Consider the following 20,795-nt stretch of genomic DNA (forward strand, 5'->3'; position numbering starts at 1 on the left):
TGGGCCTGAGCTGTCTCTGCTTTGGGGCATTAGGAGGCCAGGTGCCTTTTCTTTCTGAGGGAATGCCCCTCCTGCAACCTCTCCTGGCTTAGAGAAAAGAAAAACAAAGCTGGGAGAGCAGCCTGCTGGGCAGGTGGCAGCCTCCCAGAGCTTGGCTTCCTTTTCTTCGGTACAACAGCCCCTGTGTCACCCCAGTAAACCAGTGGTGAGAGTGGAAAGAGTGCTGGGTGGCTCCCTTCCCATGGAAAGGGACTAAGGGAGGGCCAGGAGAGGTAGGACCCTTTCATAAGTTCAGGCACCCTGAACATTTGAGCCTCCGGTGCACGGATCCTCAAACCTGAAACCCAATGTTAAAACTGAAGTTCTCTGAGCGACCAGAGGCTGCTTCTTGGGCTCCCACTCTCGCTCCTGCACTTGCTGCCAATAGTCAGCCTTGGAAAATCCTCCAGTTTCCCTTTTGGTGGAAATAAGGAGTAAGTGAGCCAAGGGTCCTTCCTGTTTCACTTCCACCTTCTATTATACAAAGAAAACTTGGGGCAGGTCCACTTCTTTTCCATGAAGGCCCCCAGGTGGATAGTGTCCCACTATCCAATTTTAGCCATTTCTAGAAATGGAAGCTCTAATCATTTCTAAGACTTACTGCTGGGCGCTACCTCAGCCCTAACTGTTGAGCCTCTCCTGGGCCAGGGTCCAGGATGAAAGAGAATCCCTGCCCCGTGCGTGTCCATCATGGGGGCCCACAGACTGGTGCTCCTGCAGGCCTCAGGGCTTCTGGGGTATGTGCACATGCACACATGTGTGCTGTGAAACCTCTGTCACGGTCACCTGGGACCCATTAAAAAGCAGATTCCTGGGCCACACGCTAGACTTCTGACCCTAGCAGGGAGTGGGACCCAGGCATCTGCATTTGACAAATAGCCCAGTGTGAATTTGACATGCAGAAGTATGAGGAGAACCACCTTCCACAGGCGCAGGGAAGCATATGTGCCGGACACGACACTTGGCTCCCTTCTTTCCTGTTCCCCTGCCAGGCTTTCCTTGCCAGGCCCTGAGCACAGGGCTGAGTTCCAAAGATCAGGTCAGTTCACCCTGAGCAACAGGGGTCCAAGCTGAGCCAAACTAAGCTTCAAGCTGTGAACACTTCAACAAGGAGTCCAGGCAGGTAATTTTGTGCTGAAATAGTCCTTGTTGTCCATTCCTGGCCCAGAGGTCTCAGCCTTGGCTACCCATCAGCATCCCCTCCGTTTTGGGGTAGGATGGGGTGGGTGGGAAGGTAGGGCGAGGTATAAAAAATACCCAGAGATTCTGATTCAACTGGCTTGAGCTGGGGTCTGAACACAATATTTTCAAACTCCCCAGGTGATTTTTTTCTAAGATTATTTATTTATTTATTCATGAGAGATACAGAGAGAGAGGCAAAGACACAGGCAGAGGGAGAAGCAGGCTCCATGCAGGCAGCCCGATGTGGGACTCGATCCTGGGATTCCAGGATCACGCCCTGAGCCAAAGGCAGATGCTCAACCATTGAGCCACCCAGGCGTCCCTCCCCAGGTGATTCTAACGTGCAGCCAGTGCGGAGAACCCTTATTGCTCTAATTACAAAGTGGATATTTCACATGGGTGTTTTTTTTTGTTTTTTTTTTAAGATTTATTTATTTGAGAAGGGGAGAGAAAGTGCACTCATGTGCACAAATGCAGAGGGAGAAGTAGGCTCCCCACTGAGCAGGGAGCCAGATGCACGGCTGGATCCCAGGACTCTGGTATCATGACCTGAGCCAAAGGCAGATGCTTAACCTACTCAGCCACCAGGTGCCCCTGGGGTATGTTTTATAATCCACAGATCATCTGGCTCTTTGCAGGGCCATGGGGAGTGTGTGTGTGTGTGTGTGTGTGTGTGTGTGTGTGTGTGTTTAGGATTCCTTTTCACACAGCATTCTAGCCCTGGAGATTCCTCCCCTCTTCTTTCTGGTCCTGTTCCTACCCAACTTCAGGAACACATCACCTCCTGCCTGGATATTTTCAGTGTCCTCCTAATTGCCCTTTCCAGTGGTCTGATCCCCACCACTCTGCTTTCCCCTCCACTGGCAGAGGGTCTTTCCTCAACTTTAGATGAGAACTTGACTTTGCCCATCATGGGATGTCCACAGGTGATTTGTCTCAGATACCGTGTCAATTCTGGCATTGGCCTGTAGTATCCAAAGGATACTCTCAGCCCTTTAAAAAAAGAAAGCACCAGCTGAAAAATCAGATTGTTTTCATAAAACTAAACTGAGGTTCAATCTGTTCTGAATGGAGTTTGACTCTTTCTCAGTATCTGTCTGATACTTGTCTTCACTTTAAGAGGAGAACAATCTATTACTGCACATAGATTAGAACCTCTTATAATGTTGGAAAATGCTCTCTAGAGCGCATGTGGATGAGAGGGACCCATTTTGCTCCTGTCTCCCAAGTTAAAGCATACATTCATCTGGATTTTGAATTTTGTTTTATAATTGGGCCAAAAGTGTTTTCAGTGAGAAATCTTTTATTTCTGAATCCATGGCCATTGGAAAAAGACATCACACTCTGGATGCTGCTTCCAGTGACCTATAACTTAACTTAGTAAAAAGGATAACAAAGGAAATGGATGGAGTGAAGAACCTGACCAAATAGGACAGGTACCTTGGGAAGAGATTAGAATGATGTCCTCTTCCAAATGCATGAAATGATAACTGTTATTTAAAACAATGTTCTCTCTGATAGGAAATGTGTAGGCCTCATTTGGATACTGATTCAGACAAAAAAGACTTAAAACATTTTCGAGACAATTGGAAATTTGGTATGTGATGATATTTAGGAACTCTTACGAATACTGTTAGCTGTGATAATGGTATGGTAATGTTAAAAGAAAGGATTCGTATCTTTTAGAGACACATACTGAAATATTTATAGGCAGAATGATATGATCTCTGGGATTTGCGGCAGGACAATATGGGAGAGAGGAAGTGGATCGGAGTAGTGCTGAAACAAGATTGGCCAGGAGTCAATAATTGTCGAAGCTGAGTGATGGGTACACGAAGGCTCATTATACTATTCTGTTTTCATATGTGTTTGAATTTCTCTATAATAAAATGCTTTTTATTTATTTTTTAAAATATTTTATTTATTTATTCATGAGAGACACACACAGAGAGAGGCAGAGGCACAGGCAGAGGGAGAAGCAGGCTCCCTGCAGGGAGCCCGACATGGGATTCGATCCCGGGACTCCAGGATCAGGCCCTGGGCTGAAGGCGGTGCTAAACCTCTGAGCCACCCTGGCTGCCTGCTGAGCCATCTGGGCTGCCGAATAAAATGCTTTTTAAAAGAATATGATGTTTTGGGGCACGTGGCTAAGTCGGTTAAGTGTATGATTCTTGTGCTCAGCTCAGGTCTTGATATCAGGGTTATGAGTTCAAGCCTTGGACTGGGCTCCACATTGGGCATGGGGCCTTCTTAAAAAAAAAAAAAAAGGAAGATGATGACCATTATGTTTTTAATACTAAAAATTTAAGTAAATTTTTAACCTAAAATTGGCGGTCTGCCTTAGCTTGGCACTGTGGATGCTGGCAGTCTGAGGACCGCTGCCTGGGTGGCATGCGGTCTTGAATAGACAGGATACCCAGATCCTAACGCATTTCACAGAGGACACATTGGAAGAAGCATGTGAGGCCTTGAGTACTCTGGGGTCGGAGAATGCCATAAGAGTAGTTCCTGGTGTAGGCTGCAGTGGGGACCAGAGACATCAGCGTGGAGGGTCTCTTGCTGTACAAACCATCTGTGCTCGAGCAGGTTTGGGGTGCACTGGAATGACTAACTACGGTTTGAGAAAATACTGGTTCATCTACTGCCCAGAGACACAAAAATCGCTACTGCATCTGACGCAGAAGTACACCCCGAGGGCCCCCCACTGCCCTGCTGGGTGAAATTCCTAGTGTGGCACCCACCGCAGGGAGCCCAACAGCCTGGGTTTGAATCTCATTTCTGTTACTAATTCTCTGGTCTTGGGCAAATTGGGAACTAACTCTCAAACTGTCAGTTTCCTAATTTGTAAAATGAGCATAATGGTAGTATCTGCTCCACATGACTGCCAGGATGGGATGAGGAAATGTCAGAAGAGCATTTAAACACTGTTCCTGATGGGAGACTCCTAATTCTGGGAGACGGGCTGGGGGTGGTGGAGGGGGAGGTGGACGGGGGTAGGGGTGGCTGGGTGGTGGGCACTTGATGGGATGGGCACTGGGTGTTACTCTATATGTTGGCAAATTGAACACCAATAAAAAATAAATTTATATAAAATAAAATAAACACCGTTCTTGGCCCACATGCCAACAAGTGTGAACTGGGATCATCACTCACTTACCTCCCTCTGGGCTCTGCTTTAGAAAGACAGACCTTTTCCTAAGTCATCAATATACTCCTTCTGATTCTCTTTTTCTCTGTTCTTTTAAAAATTTTTTAAATTCATTTTTTATTTTTTCTCCTTTCTTTCCCTTCTAGAACTCTTAGATTCAATATTTGCAGCCCACTTGTCATAACTGAACAACCTCATATGCTAGACATTTCCATGTGTTCATCTTATTGCTGGCTCTATCAACTATTTTCCTTGTCTTCTTCATTGCTTATCTTGGTCACTTATTCCATCTTCTATTCGGTGTATTTTTATCAGCTGGTTCTTCTTTTTTTTTAAGATTTTATTTATTTATTCACGAGAGACACAGACACAGACACACACACACACACACACACACACAGGAGAGGGAGAAGCAGGCTCCATGCAGGGAGCCCGACGTGGGACTCGATCCCAGGTCTCCAGGATCACACCTGGCTGAAGGCGGCGCTAAACCGCTGAGCCACCTGGGCTGCCCTATCAGCTGTTTTTTTATTTATTTTTTATTTTTTAAATTTTTTTATGGTGCGAGAGAAGGAGTAAATAACTAGCTAAATAAGTAAGCAATCTGTGACTGAGGCCAAGGGAAGAGAGGCCAGGGGGTAGACAGGAGAGGGCTCTGATGAATGAGCTCTGTCGAAGGAACAAGCTGAGAAACAACCCACTGGGCCTCTTCAAAATCACTGCTGTTCTATGCCTTCCTCGGTATCCATTGGGTATGCTACCATTGTTTGCTTCCCTGTAATAACGGGCCATAAAATACTTAAAAATCGAAAAGGGGCAAGCTGTCTATATGCTTTGGTGGCAGGGTTGGGTGTGAAAATGGGGCATCTTTCTTCCCACTGTAAACCCAGAAGCCCAGAAGTCAGCCAGGTTTCCTTCTAGGACTCAGTAGCCCCTGTCCACTGGTGCTTGTGTTTCTGTAGCAGACAAAGCCTTTCCTGGGAAGAGGTAGTGCTTTCCTGGCCAACAGGATACTGACTGCTGACAGGCACACAGTGTGCACCAAACACGCCACTCTTCCACTCAGGGTCAGACAGATGAGTCACCTCCACCAACCCCAGGGGGACCCAGGGCCTTGGATCTTTCCAGCGTGAATGCAGAATGGCATGGCCTGGGCTTTGTGATAGGGATGACTGCAAGGGCTTTTTTCTGAGATCTAACTAAGGCCTTAGTGACTGATAACTCCCCTAATAACAACTGGGGAGGAAGCTGCTAACTAGAGATAAAGATGACAGAGTTTCTGGTCTTTTCAAAGGAAAAGTCCCTTTGGAGACAATATCAGACCTTGAAAACTTAGATGTCCCAAAAGTACACATTAGCACTATTCCCCCTAAACTCTTGGCTTGCCTGTCAGGAAGGTTTTGCAAAGAAACAATAACCTATGTATTTGTGCCACTCGTTACCATTTTCCCTCAAAAATTTTTTAAATTTTATTTATGATAGTCACACACAGAGAGAGAGAGAGAGAGAGGCAGAGACACAGGCAGAGGGAGAAGCAGGCTCCATGCACCGGGAGCCCGACTTGGGACTCAATCCCTGGTCTCCAGGATCGCGCCCTGGGCCAAAGGCAGGCGCCAAACCGCTGCGCCACCCAGGGATCCCTCAAATTTGATGCTGCCATCTCTTGGCTTCTGGTGTGGCAGGGGCCATGAGCTTTGGCTCGGCCTCAGAGGGCAAACCTGGCCATTGGAAGAACAGAGAGACAGGACACTCTAGGGATGGAATGTATACACGATGGTTCTGGAAGCACAAACGCAAGCCCTTGTAGCAGCACTGCCCCCAGCCAGGGACCTCCTCAGAGAAAGTGGGCTGCATACTGTGGACGCTCTCTCTCAGAATGCTGATGTCCTAGGCCTCCGGCAAGGTCCATCGTTACTTATAAGAAGCTTTTTTATTTATTCTCCTTCTTTATCTTTTTTCTCTAATTTAATAGGAAAAACGCACTATTATACAAAAAGTCAGATTTAGACATTAAAACCATGAGTGGCATATTGCAAAGTGAATTTTTAAAAATCCCCAAATCCTAGGTGAACCCAATTTTTATAGTAACAAAAACACCCATAAGAAAGGATGTGAAAGGATTCATGCCAAGGAGAGAACAGTCTCCTTTGGAGAAGGGAGTGGATTTGGGGTAGGAGTTACGAAGAAGGGTAACTTCTGTTTTTTTTACTCTGAAGCTCTGGAATTCAGGGGGAAGAGTACATAGTAATTTAAATTCTTTAAAATAAGAATTTAAAACAACTTTCAAATTAGTTGTGTTCAAAGCAACGTTCATTTCCCACAACGTGGCAAGCTCATCGCCTGTCTGCTATCACTTGGAGAATTCCCTTCTCCCTCAGCACTGAGCTTAGCAGTCACCTCCCCCAGAAAGCCTGTCTGTCTCTTCCCTGCTCCAGAATTCCCCCAAGTCCACAGGCACAGGCTCCATGTTTGTTGCCTGACACAGTCACCAGGCTGAGATCCTTGAGGGCAGGGAGCCTGACACTGAGCTATCTGGCCCCAGTAGAGCCAGGAAAAGTGAGTAAAGCAGGGAATATTTCCTTTTCACAGGGGCAAATGACTCTTGCCTGATACAAAATGGGCACCCCATCTTTCTAGAATACTTCTTAAAAGTGCTCAGAATAAATATCCCCTGACCTAAGTTATGCTGTGGGGATTCGAGGCAGTATTACCATCATATCTGGGTAAAATGCCAACGGCCATGAAGAAATTTTTTTATAGTACATGAGATGTTTGTGTTTTTTTTTTTTTTTTGAGATGTTTTAAAATTTTTAAAAATATTTTATTTATTTATTCATGAGAGACACAGGGAGAGACAGAGGCAGAGACACAAGCAGAGGGAGAAGCAGGCTCCACGCAGGGAACCCGACGTGCGACTCAATCCTGGGTCTCTAGGATCCCGTCCTGGGCTGAAGGCGGCGCTAAACCACTGAACCACCGGGGCTGCCCTAACTTTTTTTTTTTTTTTTTAATTTTTGAGAATGTTTTTAATTTTAAGTTTTCCTCCCATAAATTTTCTAAAACCATTGGCGTTCTTTTTCCTTCTCCAGAATCTAGTAATTGGCACAAAACATAGCCTCAAATGATGTATTATAGTATTTTAAACTTGAAATACAATATGATATGATTTCAGGGTCCTGCCAATTATTTAAGATAAATAAGATCCATCTGGTCTCAAAATTTCTGGTCAATTCAACAAATTGAAAATCACTTGATTTAGACATTTGGCATCGTTGTGCTTGTTCATTTTTTATTCATTCATCCATTCATTATGGGGTCGGAAGCCTCCTGCCATAAGAGGGTTGGTAAAGTGGCCAAGGAGAGAAGACACTAATAAGCAAAAAAGAGAAGGTCAGAAGTGCTGACTGGTGGTTGGAGAGTACATGGACCAACCCAAAAAAGACAGGCTAGCCTTTAGACCAAAATGGTGTTACAGTTGTCCAGGAAAACTAGGGAAAAAGAAGTATACAAATATTGTAATCGGGAGTGGGGCCCAGTAGAGATGGGGCAGGCTAGGTCTTACGTGGGAGGTAGGAAAGCAAAGGGGATAACTTAAGTATGGAAAATTTTCCTTGGATAATAGCCATTTCATGTAGGCAGTAAAAATAAATCCGTGGTATTTTTGAAGAATAAAGGGATAAGCCACAGGATGGAACGGACAGTGGCTGGTGCCTAGGTCACGCTGGAGGAAAGGCAGCCTGAGCCTGGGGCAGTGACTCAGGCAGGAGGGATGTGGCACAGGTTGCCTGCAGCTGTGATTGGGAGAACAGGATGAGACACTGCAGAGGACATCCTGGAACAGCCTGGGGACTTTCCATGCAGGAACACATGTGGAAGCCCAGAGCCTGAGAGGACTCTGGCCTGCATGCCAGGCAGAGTCCTTGAGTGTGAGCAAGGGCAGATGAGTGGAAATGCTAACCCTGCACCACCACAGCACAGCGGAGATTGGTAAGGAAGCATGGCTGACATCTAGTGCACTCTACAGACCTGGCTAGCTCCTGCCTTCCAGAGCCCTGCCTTCCATGAGCTGTGCTGAACCCTTTCCCCCTTGGGGAACCTGGGTGCCCCATGCTCTGCAGCTTCCAACCCATGGATTCAAACCTCCGGTACCTTTCTCCTACCAGACCGATCTGTGCCATATCTGTAATGCCTGTGCCTTGATTTACTTAGGATGCTCCTTTAAATGGACTTGTATTTTAAATATGGCCTCTTCCTGCTAAGGAAATAGCCACATTCATAAAATACTCTCATAAAATTCATAAAATAAAATACTCATTCATAAAATACTCTCACCTGAACCAGTCCCCCTCCCCCTGCTCCATCCCTCAACCCCACCCACCCCCAGTCACTGGGCTTCTCTGCACAGTCAAAACCCTTCCTGGGCATCCAGGTGGCCCTGGGACACAGGCTACCTTCTCCCACCTTGGCAGCAATCTTGTCACTCAGCAGAGTAAATCACTGGGGCTTCTTGGGAGGCACAGGTGCCTGCCTTGTTAGGTTTCTCTGCTTTTTAAATTCTGTCATGGAGTTTGGAGCTCAGGCCCCCTTTCCCTACAGCCTCTCCTACACACACCAGGGGGCTTGCAGTTCTGGTCTAGATTTCAGGGAGCTCCCTGCTTCCCCAGCAAGGTAAAGCATTATCCTTACTAGCATCCACAGTGGTAAGTCATGTTGATAACAGACACTCCTGATGAGACATAATGAGAATAGTACTTTACCTCTGTGGTCTTCCTTCCAAAATCCAATAAGCTCAGTCCAGTTAGGAGAAAAATCTCCAACAAATCCCAGTTGAGTGACATTCTGCAAAAGAACTTACCAGTGCTCTTCAAAACTGTCAGGGTCATCAAAAACAGGAAAGCCTGTGGAATCATTACAGCCAAGAGGAACGTAAGGAGACATGATGACTAAATGTAATATGGCATCTGAAATGGCATCCTAGAACAGAAAAGGGACATTAAGTAAAGACTAAGGAAATCTGAAGAACGTATGGGCTTTAATTAATAGTAATGCATCAGTATTGGTTCATTAATTCTAGGAAATATACCATATTAATATAAGAAGTTAATAATCGAAGGAGCAGCATGCGTATGGGATTATGTGGCAATTCTTTATCTTTGCAATTTTCCTGTAAATCTAAAACTGTTCTAGAATTGAAAGTTTATTCAAAAAATAAGAACTTTTTAAAAACACCATCCTAGGGGTGTCTGAGTGGCTCAGTTGGTTGAGTGTTTGACTCTTGAGTTCTGGCTCAGGTCATGATCTCAGGGTTGTGAGACTGCACCTGCGTGGGGCTCTGTACTCAGCAGAGGTCTATTTCTCTCCCTCTCTCTTCCTCTCTCTCTGCCCCTTCCCTGCATTCTTGTGTGCTCTCTCTCTCTCTCAAATAAGTAATCTTAAAAAAAAAAAAAAAAAGTCATCCTAAAACCCCCAGTGGGATAGTAACGGCTAGATCACATGTCAACGAAGAAAATTTTATCATGGATCCAAAATGCCACCTTTCAAATTACAGGCATGATTGAGTATCAGCTGCTTACTAAATGAAACTTATCCATTTTAGCCTCCTTTACTGCTGTTCTAAATATCTATTATACAATCCACAGTCCATTCACTTTAAAAAATTCTGGTTTGGGGGTGCCTGGATGGCAGAGTCAGTTGAATGTCTTATATTTTTTGGCTTAGGTTGTGATCTCAGTGTCATGATGTTGAGCTTTAAGATAGCCTCCGCGCTCAGCTCAGAGTTTACTCTCTCTCTGCCCCTCCCTCCCACTCTCTCTCCTTCTCAAATAAAGAAATAAATCTTTTTAAAAAAATCTGGTTCTATCTGTTTCTTTTCTTTTTTTTTTTTTTTTTTTTTTTTTTTTAGGGGAGAAGAGGGAGAAGCAGGCTCCATGCAGGGAGCCTGACATGAGACTCGGTCCCAGGTCTCCAGGATTAGGCCCTGGGCTGAAGGCAGTGCTAAACCGCTGAGCCACCTGGGCTGCTCTGGTTCTATCTGTTTGTTTGTTTGTTTGTTTCTCTCTTTCTTTCTTTCGATTTATTTATTCGTGAGAGACACAGAGAGAAAGGCAGAGACACAGGCAGAGGGAGAAGTAGGCTCCACGCAGGGAGCCAGATGTGGGACCCGACCCCGGATTCTGGGATCACGCCCTGAGCCAAAGGCAGATGCTCAACTGCTGAGCCCAGGTGTCCCGTTCTATCTGTTTCTAATTCAAAAAGTAATATGTTATTTGGTATGACTTGAAAAAAAGAAATTATTGTCAAAACTTTCTCCGTTTAAGAAACTGTATTATTTGCAGAACTTCCCTTAAAAGCACTTTTGGAAATGACTCAGAACGGGCTCCACCACATTCTACCTTGTAGGAATTGTAAGGTAATGAGGCAGTAATCTCCAGTAATAGCTAGATGTGTCAAAACCCAAATAAGCAGATTCCTCTTCTTATTGTGCATATGCAAAGTCTGGCCCATTGTCTCCTGGGGTAATTTGTGAGGTTGTAAATATATGTTACTCTGACTGTATCCATGCTGTGTTTCCTGCGCTGTGGTTTATTGGGGAACGTTAGGATTTGAGAAGGGGAGTGATATTATCAAAGGGGAAGTGGGGAGAAGCTTTCTTGTCCTTAGAGATATCTCAAATAGTGGTGCCTTGATTTGCCTCTTTGGCATGTAACACATCATTCTACCATCATGGAATCAACTCACGGAAGACTTACGGTTGAAAGGAAAATAAACAGGCTAGCCAAATGGCTTTGAAACCCTGAAAGTATGCACCCCAGCCCTGGCACGCATACCTGCCCCACCACTGAAATACTAACACTTCACCATTGTGTTTTGCCAATTGTTGCTCCAGCTCTCTTGCCTCCTGGGCTTCTTCACACCTCAGTCCTGTCTTTTTTCTTTTTTCTTTTTTTTTTTTTTACCGTTTGCCAGCCTCTTCCTGGCTTCCTTTCCTTCCCTGTCCAGCACATCCCTTCACCTGTGTAGGAATCAGGACAGAAACCAGGGGGACTATCGGCATGACTTTTAATGAGCCCTCTGGATACCCCATCCCTTGCAAATGCTCCTCAGAGTTTGTCTCATTTAGTTAGCAATGGCTTTGGTATTTCAAAATGAAACAAGGATTAGAAGGCTCAAAACAAACAGTCAATCAAAAAGCTGCAGAGCAGCTACCAATTGAATATTAAAAAGAAAGTTGAGGGATCCCTGGGTGGCGCAGCGGTTTAGCGCCTGCCTTCGGCCAAGGGCGCGATCCTGGAGACCCGGAATCGAGTCCCACGTCGGGCTCCCGGTGCATGGAGCCTGCTTCTCCCTCTGCCTGTGTCTCTGCCTCTCTCTCTCTCTGTGACCATCATAAATAAATAAAAATTAAAAAAAAAAAAAACTGAAAATTAAAAAAAAAAAAAGAAAGTTGAGAATGGCTGGAATCAAAAAAGACAAGAAATAACAAGGGTGGGCAAGGATGTGGAGAAAAAGGAACCCTCAAACACTGCCGGTGAGAATGTAAATTAGTGCAGCCACTGTGGAAAACAATATGGAGATTCCCCCAAAATTAAAAATAGAAACATCCCCAAGGTGCGATCCTAGAGTCCCGGGATCGAGTCCCACGTTGGGCTCCCAGCATGGAGCCTGCTTCTCCCTCCTCCTGTGTCTCTGCCTCTCTCTCTCTATGTCTATCATAAATAAATAAAATAAATAAATCTTTAAAAAAAATAGAAACATCATACAATCTAGTAAGTCCACTACTGGGTATTTACCCAAAGAAAACAAATACACTAATTTGATAAAATATTTGCACCCTATGTTTATTATTGCAGCATTATTTATAACAGCCAAGATATGGAAGGTACCCAAGTGTCATCAATAGATGAATGGGTAAAGAAGATGTAATACATATACACAGCATAGGGAATGTAGTCAATGGTATTGTAATAGCGTTGTATGGTGACAGATGGTAGCTACACTGGTGGTGAGCACAGCATAATGTATAGAGATGTTGGATTGCTATGTTGTACCCTTGAAACTAATGTTAGACAGGAAAGCTCTTGAACGGGTTAGGGCCAGACATGTCCTTTACAAATTGTCAGTCTGTCAATCTAAGTAAGAAAAGATGGGTAGGAATTGACACAGTCTTTTACATGGTCCAAGCCTTTGGAAGAGGAAGTTGAGATGCCAGTAAGAGTTCCTGGAGCCTGCAGCTGTACGCTCATCAGGTCTCTGCATTCTTTTCATTCTCTGAGTGGTATCTTTTGATAAGCTGAGTTTTAATTTTTTTTACAAAGATTTTATTTATTTATTTATTTGAGAGACAGAGAGCAAGCATAAGCAGGGGGAACAGCAGAGGGAGAGGGAGAAGAAGGTTCTCTGCTCAGCAGGGAGCCCAATGTGGGACTTCATCCTAGGACCCTGAGATCATAACCTGAGCCGAAGGTAGACGCTTAACTGATTGAGCCACTGAGGCACCCTTGAGTCTTAATTTTGATGCCCTTCTTTGATCACTATTTTTCTTGTACAGTTAGTATTTTTGTATTCTAAGAAATCTTTGATGACCTCAAGGTCATGAGGATATTTTCCTATGCTTTTTTTTTTTTTTACAATTTTATTTATTTATTCATGAGAGTCACAGAAAGAGGCAGAGACATAGGTAGAAGGAGAAGCAGGCTCCTCATGGGGAGCTTGATGTGGGGCTCGATCCCTGGACTCCAGGATCACGTCCTGAGCCAAAAGCAGACACGTAACCACTGAGCCACCCAGGCATCCCTCTATGCTCTCTTTTAAAATCATTAGTCCCCCCCCCTTTTTTTCCCCCTTTTCTATTTAGATTTATTACCCATCCTGAACCAATGATTTTGAGTATAAGGTTAGGGCCTGTATAAATGTACAATGACGTGTATCCACCACTGTGGTATTGCACAGAGTATTTTCAGTGCCATACAAATCCTCTGTGCTCTGCCTATTCATCTCTTCTCCCTTGCCAACCCCTGGCAACCACTGTTTTTTTTCACTGTCTCCATAGTTTTGCATTTTCTAGAACGTCACATGGTTGGAATTACACACAGTCTTTTCAGATTCTGTCACTCAGTAATATGCATTTAAGTTTCCTCCATTTCTTTCTATGAATTAACCACTCATTTTTCCCCTGCTCGTTTCATTTTAGTAATAAATAATATTACATTTGCTGGATATACCACAATTTATTTATTTATTCACCTACTGAAGGGCATCTTGGTTGCTTCCAAGTTTTGGCAATTATAAATAAAGCTGCTATAAACTTGTCTGTGCAGGTTTTTGTGTGGATGTAAGTTTTCAACAGCTTTGGGTAAATACCAAAGAGCTTGATCACTGGATCATATAGCATGTTTAGTTTTGTAAGAAACTGTCAAACTGTCTTCCAAAGTAATTGTACGGTTTTGCATTCCCACCAGCAATGAATGATAGTTCCTGTGGCCCCTCATCCTTGCCAGCATTTGGTGTTGTCAGTGTTCTGAGTTTTAGCCATTCTAATAGGTGTATAGCAGTAGTATTTATTTTTTTGGCGGGCAGTTCTATTTCACACGGAATTTTAAAAACTCAGACATAACTTACATACAATAAAAACCTTCAAAAATTTTACAGTTCAGTGGTTTCTAGTATACTCACAATTGTGTGCAACCATCACCACTAATTTTAGAACATTTCCATGATGCCCCATCCAAAACCGTATCCATTGGCAGTATTATTTCTTGTTCTCCCTAGCCCCCGGCAACCACTAAACTGCTTTCCTTTATCTATGGATTTACCTATTCTGGATATTTTCTATCAATGGAATTATGTAATATGTGACCTTTTGTATCTGTCTTCTCACTTAGCATCATGTTTTTCAGGTTCATACATGTTGTAGCATGTGTATTTCAGTGCTGTCTATGGCTGAATAATATTCCATAAACCACATTTTGTTTATCCATCCATCAATTGATGGAATTTGGGTTTCATCAACTTTAGGCTATCATGAATAGTGTTGCTATGAACACTCATGTACAAGTTTTTGAATACTTTTTTTCCAATTCTTTTTAGTATATGCCTAGAAGTAGAATTGCTGAATCATTTGCTAATTCTATGTTTAATTTTTTCAAGAATCATCAAACTGTTTTCCATAGTGGCTGCACGATTTATATTGTGACAATTCCAGGTTTTCCATATGCCCTCCAACAGAGTTTATTTTCTATTGCTGTTTTTTTTTGGTAATTATTATAGCTATCTTAGTGAGTGAAGTGATACCTTCTTCTAATTTTGATTTTCATTTCTCCAGTGACTAATTATTTTGAGCATCTTTTTATGTGCTTTTTGTCCATTTGTTTACCTTTGTTGGAGAAATGTTTATTCATTCATTTGAAATCAAGAAATGTGAGTCCTTCAATTTTGTTCTTTTCAAATTTATTTTGGCAATTGGAATCTCTTAAGATTCTATTGAAAATTTTAGGCTTTCTTCTATTTTTGAAAAAAAATGCCATTGGGATTTGGATAGGGATTGCATTAACTTTACATATTGCTTTTGGGTACAATGTAGCAATATTAAGTCTTCTAATCCATGAAAATGGGATGTCTTTCTACTTACTTAGGTCTACTTTCAGCAATGTTTTGTAGTTTTCAGCATACAAGTCTTTTGTGTCCTTGTTCCTTTGTATTTGTTTCATTCTTTTCTAATGGAATTGCTTTCTTTGTTTTCAGACTGTGCATTATACCTATCATAAACAAGATTTCAATACACCAAAGTGTTCCCTCTGATCCTTTTTGTGAAATGGTATATATAAATTTAATTTTTACTTTTTGCTATAAGTGCATAGAAATACAATTTATATTTGAATGTCGATTTTGTATTCTAAGAATTTACTAAATTCACTTATTAGTTCTAGACAGGTTTAATTATTTCTTCCCAATCTTTATGCCTTTTTCCACCCCTAATGTCCCAGTGAATAGTGATATCTAGTACAATGTTGAATAGAAGTAGTGAGAGTAGACAGTCTTACTTTGCTCTTCATTTTAAGGTGAAACTTTCAGTATTTCATTATTATGTATGTTGTTAGAGATAGCTTTTTGGAAGTTCCAATCAGGTAAGCTTGCTTGCTCTTTCTTTCTTTCTTCTTTCAGAAGTTACTTTGTTATTCCTAGTGTACAGAGAGTTTTTATCATGAAGAACTGCTGAATTTTGTAAAATGCTTTCCCTGTATCTATTGAGATGGTCATATGATTTTTCTTTTATTCTGACAATGTGATGAATTATACTGATTGATATTAAAAACTAAAACAATCTTACATTCCTGGGAAAAATTCCCAGGTTTTGGTCATGTTGTATTATCCTTTTTAAAAAGAATGCTGGGCTAAACTTGCTAATATTTTGTTAAGGATGTTTGTGTCTGTGTTCATGAAGGTTATTGGTCTGTGGTTTTCTCTTCTGGTAATGTCTTTGTATGCTTTTGGTATTAGGGTTGGGCTGGCCAAAAAATTTAAAAATTGGGAAATGGTTTCCTCCTCTATTCCCTAAAACAGTCTGTGTATAATTTGTATAATTTCTTCCTTGCAAATTTGATGGAATTTACCAATGAAACCATCTGTGACAGAAAAAGGTTTCAATCACAAAAGGGTCTTAGATGCACAATCAATTTTAAAAATCAACAAGATCTTCAGATTTTCTATTTCTTCCTGAGTCAGTTTTGACAAATACTGTTTTACAAGGAATTTATTTTATCTAACTTGTTATTATTTTTTAGCATAAAATTGTTCAAAACTATTAACCTTTATTAATAATTTATGTCTGCAGGATTGCTAGTGAAACCCTCTCTTAATCCTGATGTTTGAAATTTGTGTTTTCTCTCTTATTGACTTAATAATATCATTTTCTATCAATATAAAGGGCCTTCTTTACATTTCTTATAGTGTGAATTTGATAGAGATGATTCTCAGCCTTTGTTTATCTAAAAATGCATTATGTTGCCTTAGTTTTTAAAAGGTATTTTGGTAGTTTATGGATCCTAAATTGCAGGTGTTTTTCTTACAGCACTTAAAAGGTTTTGTTCCATTGTCTTCTGGCCTTCATTGTTTTTGATCAGATGTCAGCTTTAATTTTATATGTATATAATGTGTCTTTTTCCTCTTGCTTCTTTTAAGATTTTTAACTTTATTGCAGCATTTTGATACAAAGTGCCTGAATGTGATTTTCCTTTTTTTTTTTTAATTTTTATTTATTTATGATAGTCACAGAGAGAGAGAGAGAGAAAGAGAGAGAGGCAGAGACACAGGCAGAGGGAGAAGCAGGCTCCATGCACCGGGAGCCCGACGTGGGATTCGATCCCGGGTCTCCAGGATCATACCCTGGGCCAAAGGCAGGCGCCAAACTGCTGTGGCGCCCAGGGATCCCTGATTTTCTTTATATTTATTCTGCTTTTGACTTGCTCAGCTTCTTGGATTTGTGAGTTTATATTTGTTTTCTGTTATCTAATTGTAACTTAACTGTCATTTTATGCTTGGCTGCCTCCCAGCCACAATGTTTTCTTCTATAGCAGACCTGTTCTATCTATCTGTACCAGGCTAGGTTGGCTTAATGATGAGGGGCTCATCTCCACCTAAAATTCAGTTCATCAGGGCCTCCCTGTATCTACAACTCATTCACCAAATAGAAATGTATGATTCTTAGTTCATCTAGATTTATTTTGTTGCTGTCATAGTACTGAAGGCCTTTTGCATTTTCTTCATCCTATTCCTGCAGAAGAACTATCTTCTTATAAGAAGATAGTATATAACTACCTTCTTATAAGAAGGTGCTTCTTCTTATTCTCTTCATTCCCTATATATGAAAGATTTTACTCTCTGCTTCATAAGTTAGGTGTGGCCATGTGACTTGACAGACCAAGGGAAAGTGTGAAGTGTGAATGCTTCTAGGCATATATTCTTGTGTATGATTGGACACTGTCACTCTGTATGGTAAGCTGAATAATGCTCCCCAAAGATGTCCACATCTAAACGCCTGGAAGCTGTGAATATGCTACTTGTGACAGAGAGGATATTGCAAATGTGATTAAGTTAGGGTCTTGAGATAAAGAGATTATCCTGGATCCTCTAGGTGGGCCCATTGTAATCACAAGGATCCTCAGAAGAGGTAGGCAGGAGAGTCAGAAAGGGACATCTGAGTGGCTCAGCAGCTGAGTGTCTGCCTGTTGCCCAGGCGTGATCCCGGGATCTGGGATCAAGTCCCATATCAAGCTCCTTGCAGGAAGCCTGCTTCTCTCTTGGCCTGTGTCTCTGCCTCTCTCTCTCTATGTCTCTCATGATTAAATAATAAAATCTTAAAAAAAGAAAAGAAAAGTCAGAGAGAAGATGTGACAATGGTAGCAGAAATAACAAAGAAAGAGAGAGAGATTTGAAGATGCTACTCTGCTCTGATGGAAGATGGAAAAAGGGCCATGAGCCAAGGAATGCAGGTGGCCTTTAGAAGGTAGAAAAGGAAGGACATTCTCCCCAGAGCCTCCAGAAGAAAAGGAGCCCTGCTAACACCTTGATTTAATCCATTTTGGACTTGGACTTCCATAACTAAGTCAGTATATTTGTGTTGTTTTAAGCCACTTAAATTTGCAGTAATTGGTTATAGGAGCAATAGGGAACTAATACACTCCATCACAACAACAGCAATATTCCCCACTGGGGAGACTATCAGCCTGCATTCTTGAGTGAGTGACACAGAGTGAAGGAGAGTCACCAGCTGCCCATGGTGGACTTGGAGTATGAGTAAGAAATAAAACATTGCCCTTTTAAGCCATGGAGATTTTGCAGATGTTGCTTTTATAGCATAGCTAAATATGTGTACCAATCCCACATAAAGAATTTTACTCTGAAAAAAAAAAAAAGATTTTACTCTGTACAACTTTGCTGTGGAGCATGAAGATATTTATCCATGGAGCCTGAGAATTCAGGCTCCTAGAAGTGATGAAACATTTGGGCTATTCTGACAAGAACCTCAGAAGCAGTTCAGAGCTACTTCAGCAGATCTGCTGAGGGCCTGGTAGGTTATGGCTCCTCAGTGCCCAAGAGAATACCTGCAGAGGTTTATGGTATTCTGCTCCTTCTCTCAGGGAGAGTACAGATTAATTGGTGGGAGAGTCTGCGGAGGCAGGAAGCCCAGATGAGAATACAAGGAGTAGGATGAAGTGTACCTCAGAGGGTTTTGGTAGTGGTGAACAAGAGTTACTCTGGGGAGAAAACTTGTTGAGAGAAAACAGCATCTCTCATTCAGAAATGAATTTTGCTAGATGTGGCTGCTCAGGAGGGGCAGAGCTGAGGTCTTCATTCTACTTTAGTGACAAGTCAAATAACAAAAGCAAAAATGAAAAAAACAAGCTGCAAGCATATGCTTCTGCAAGCAGGTACATTTCAAGGTCTTTCCTCGGGTCTTTATCTTTGTGTCTGTCGAAGGGGCCGATACATGTTCCCAAAGAGCAATGCAATCGTATTAAGATTCCATAGTGTTGTAATTGTGACTATTTTGCAGAAAGGGTAAAATGTGTCCATTGCATTGGCTTCTAAGGCAGTGAGGAGGTATTACATTTTTTGAGATTTCTCTTAGGATCAAGGAAAGATCTAATGAATCATTTCATCTGATGCCATGTGAGGGCTAATTGGTCCTGACCCTGACTCTGGGTCCAGGTAAACCTGGGGGTGGGAGTGTGTTTTCTAGATTCTGAAGTAAAAGTTTCCAGGAGCTGGACTGAGTTGGGAGCCCCCTTCGAGGGTGGGGTTGGAGGCAGCCAAGCAAAGTGTACCTAGAATAGTGTAAACCATTACCAGGGGAACAAAAGGTAAAGCAGACTCCAGGGAAGCTCACCTACCACAGGGGAAGGTGAGGCAAGGAGCCACTGGGAAATGGAGTCCTAAGGACTGGAATTAGAAATCTGGAATCAAGTCCAGTGACTGAGTGGGATGTGCTCAGTGAGATAAAATGTTTCTTCATGAGGTGCCAGCCTCATGGACTGGGAAGGCCTGTGGCTCATAGAATCAGGAGGTGAGGGGACTTTTTGAACTTCACATGGAGGAAGGCCCTGATTTACATTGACATGCATCCTCTTTCTACTCTTCTATATTGGCTCCATGTAAAATTTATCCATGAACTCTGTTTATCTTCTTTGCCTCAGGGCCTTTGCACTGGTTCTTCTTCCTGGTTGGAAGGCTCTTCCTCCACATATCCACTTGGTTCACTCCTGTTCTATCTTTTCTCAAATGTCACCTTCCCTGGAGGCCTTTCTCTGACCACAAGTATAACCTGCTCCACCTGCCCACCTCTCTTCTTTTTATTTTTCTAACTTTTCTTTTTCTGTGGCACCTAGCTGACTTTTGGCACACAGTGAAATTTACTGATTCACTCTATTAGTCACTCATTGTCTGTCTCCTCCCACTTTAAGGGCAAGCTCCATGGGATGGGAGAGTCTGGTTTGTTGTATCTCTAGTGCTATACTGGCCTAGCACAACCCGGGGACTCCAGAAACCTGTCACATAGGTGTCCTGTTGTGGATAGCATATTCCAGGACCAACTCAGGTAACTGAGGGGCTAGCTTACATCATATAACTAAAATTAGGACTGACTGTCAACACTATATGGGAGAATCCTAACACCTATTTGTGGATGCCAGTTAAGTATTTTAATCTTCTTTTTAAATATTGTTATCTTTTCTAAAAGCTTGAGTCCTCTTGCCTCTTCTGCCAAGGGTAGAAGCAGATGTCTACCTCCCCAGCTACCCAGCTAGGAGTGTTGGCTGCAGAAGGGCCAAGCTGCCTTACCCATCCCATGTGAGGGTCATAAGTCTCTGCTTCAACTTCTTTTTGGGTTATTTCTACCCAGGGGGGCAGGACAGAGTGGGGATCAGTGTTATACACCAGCTAACCCTCCTCCACACATACTCACATACATACTTCTACAGAGGGCTTTGTTCTCTGGGGACACACTGCTCAGACATCTGCCACAATGCATGTCATCCCTACTTGGCTCTTAAGGGCCTTGTGCTAGGCCAGGACTACAGGCTTTTGGGAACAGGGGGACCAATGTGCTGAATCATATAGTCGGCATGGGCCATGTTTCTGGCCTCCCAGAATCATAGCCAATTTCTAGAACTCATGGCAATGACCCTCATCTCTAACACACACACACACACACACACACACACACACACACACATCCTCTTTCCTGAGGCAGACAGCTCTCTTTCTGATCCATGCAGCTATTAGGTTCATTCAGTGCAAGCCGCCCTGCACTCCAGGCCACATTCTGGATTGCACTTCATTCAACAGCTGCAAGGGCAGCAGGTCCTTAATTTTGGTAAATGGACACATGGTGGCTTAGAAACAGATACTAGAGAGGCATAATGCCAGAGAG

The 20,795-nt window shown here is 42.7% G+C and overlaps 1 long non-coding RNA gene across 1 annotated transcript in view; it reads right to left on the bottom strand.

Moving 5' to 3' along the window:
* LOC111096774 overlaps window positions 1–20,795 on the bottom strand; it is a 72,418-nt gene that overhangs the window by 16,531 nt on the left and 35,092 nt on the right. The window contains exon 3 of the long non-coding RNA XR_005362521.1: window positions 9,225–9,343. This is a non-coding gene — a long non-coding RNA (uncharacterized LOC111096774). The remainder of the gene's footprint in view (window positions 1–9,224; window positions 9,344–20,795) is intronic.

This window comes from Canis lupus, chromosome 7 (genome assembly GCF_011100685.1).
Source record: "Canis lupus familiaris isolate Mischka breed German Shepherd chromosome 7, alternate assembly UU_Cfam_GSD_1.0, whole genome shotgun sequence".
NCBI classification, from domain to species: Eukaryota; Metazoa; Chordata; class Mammalia; order Carnivora; family Canidae; genus Canis; species Canis lupus.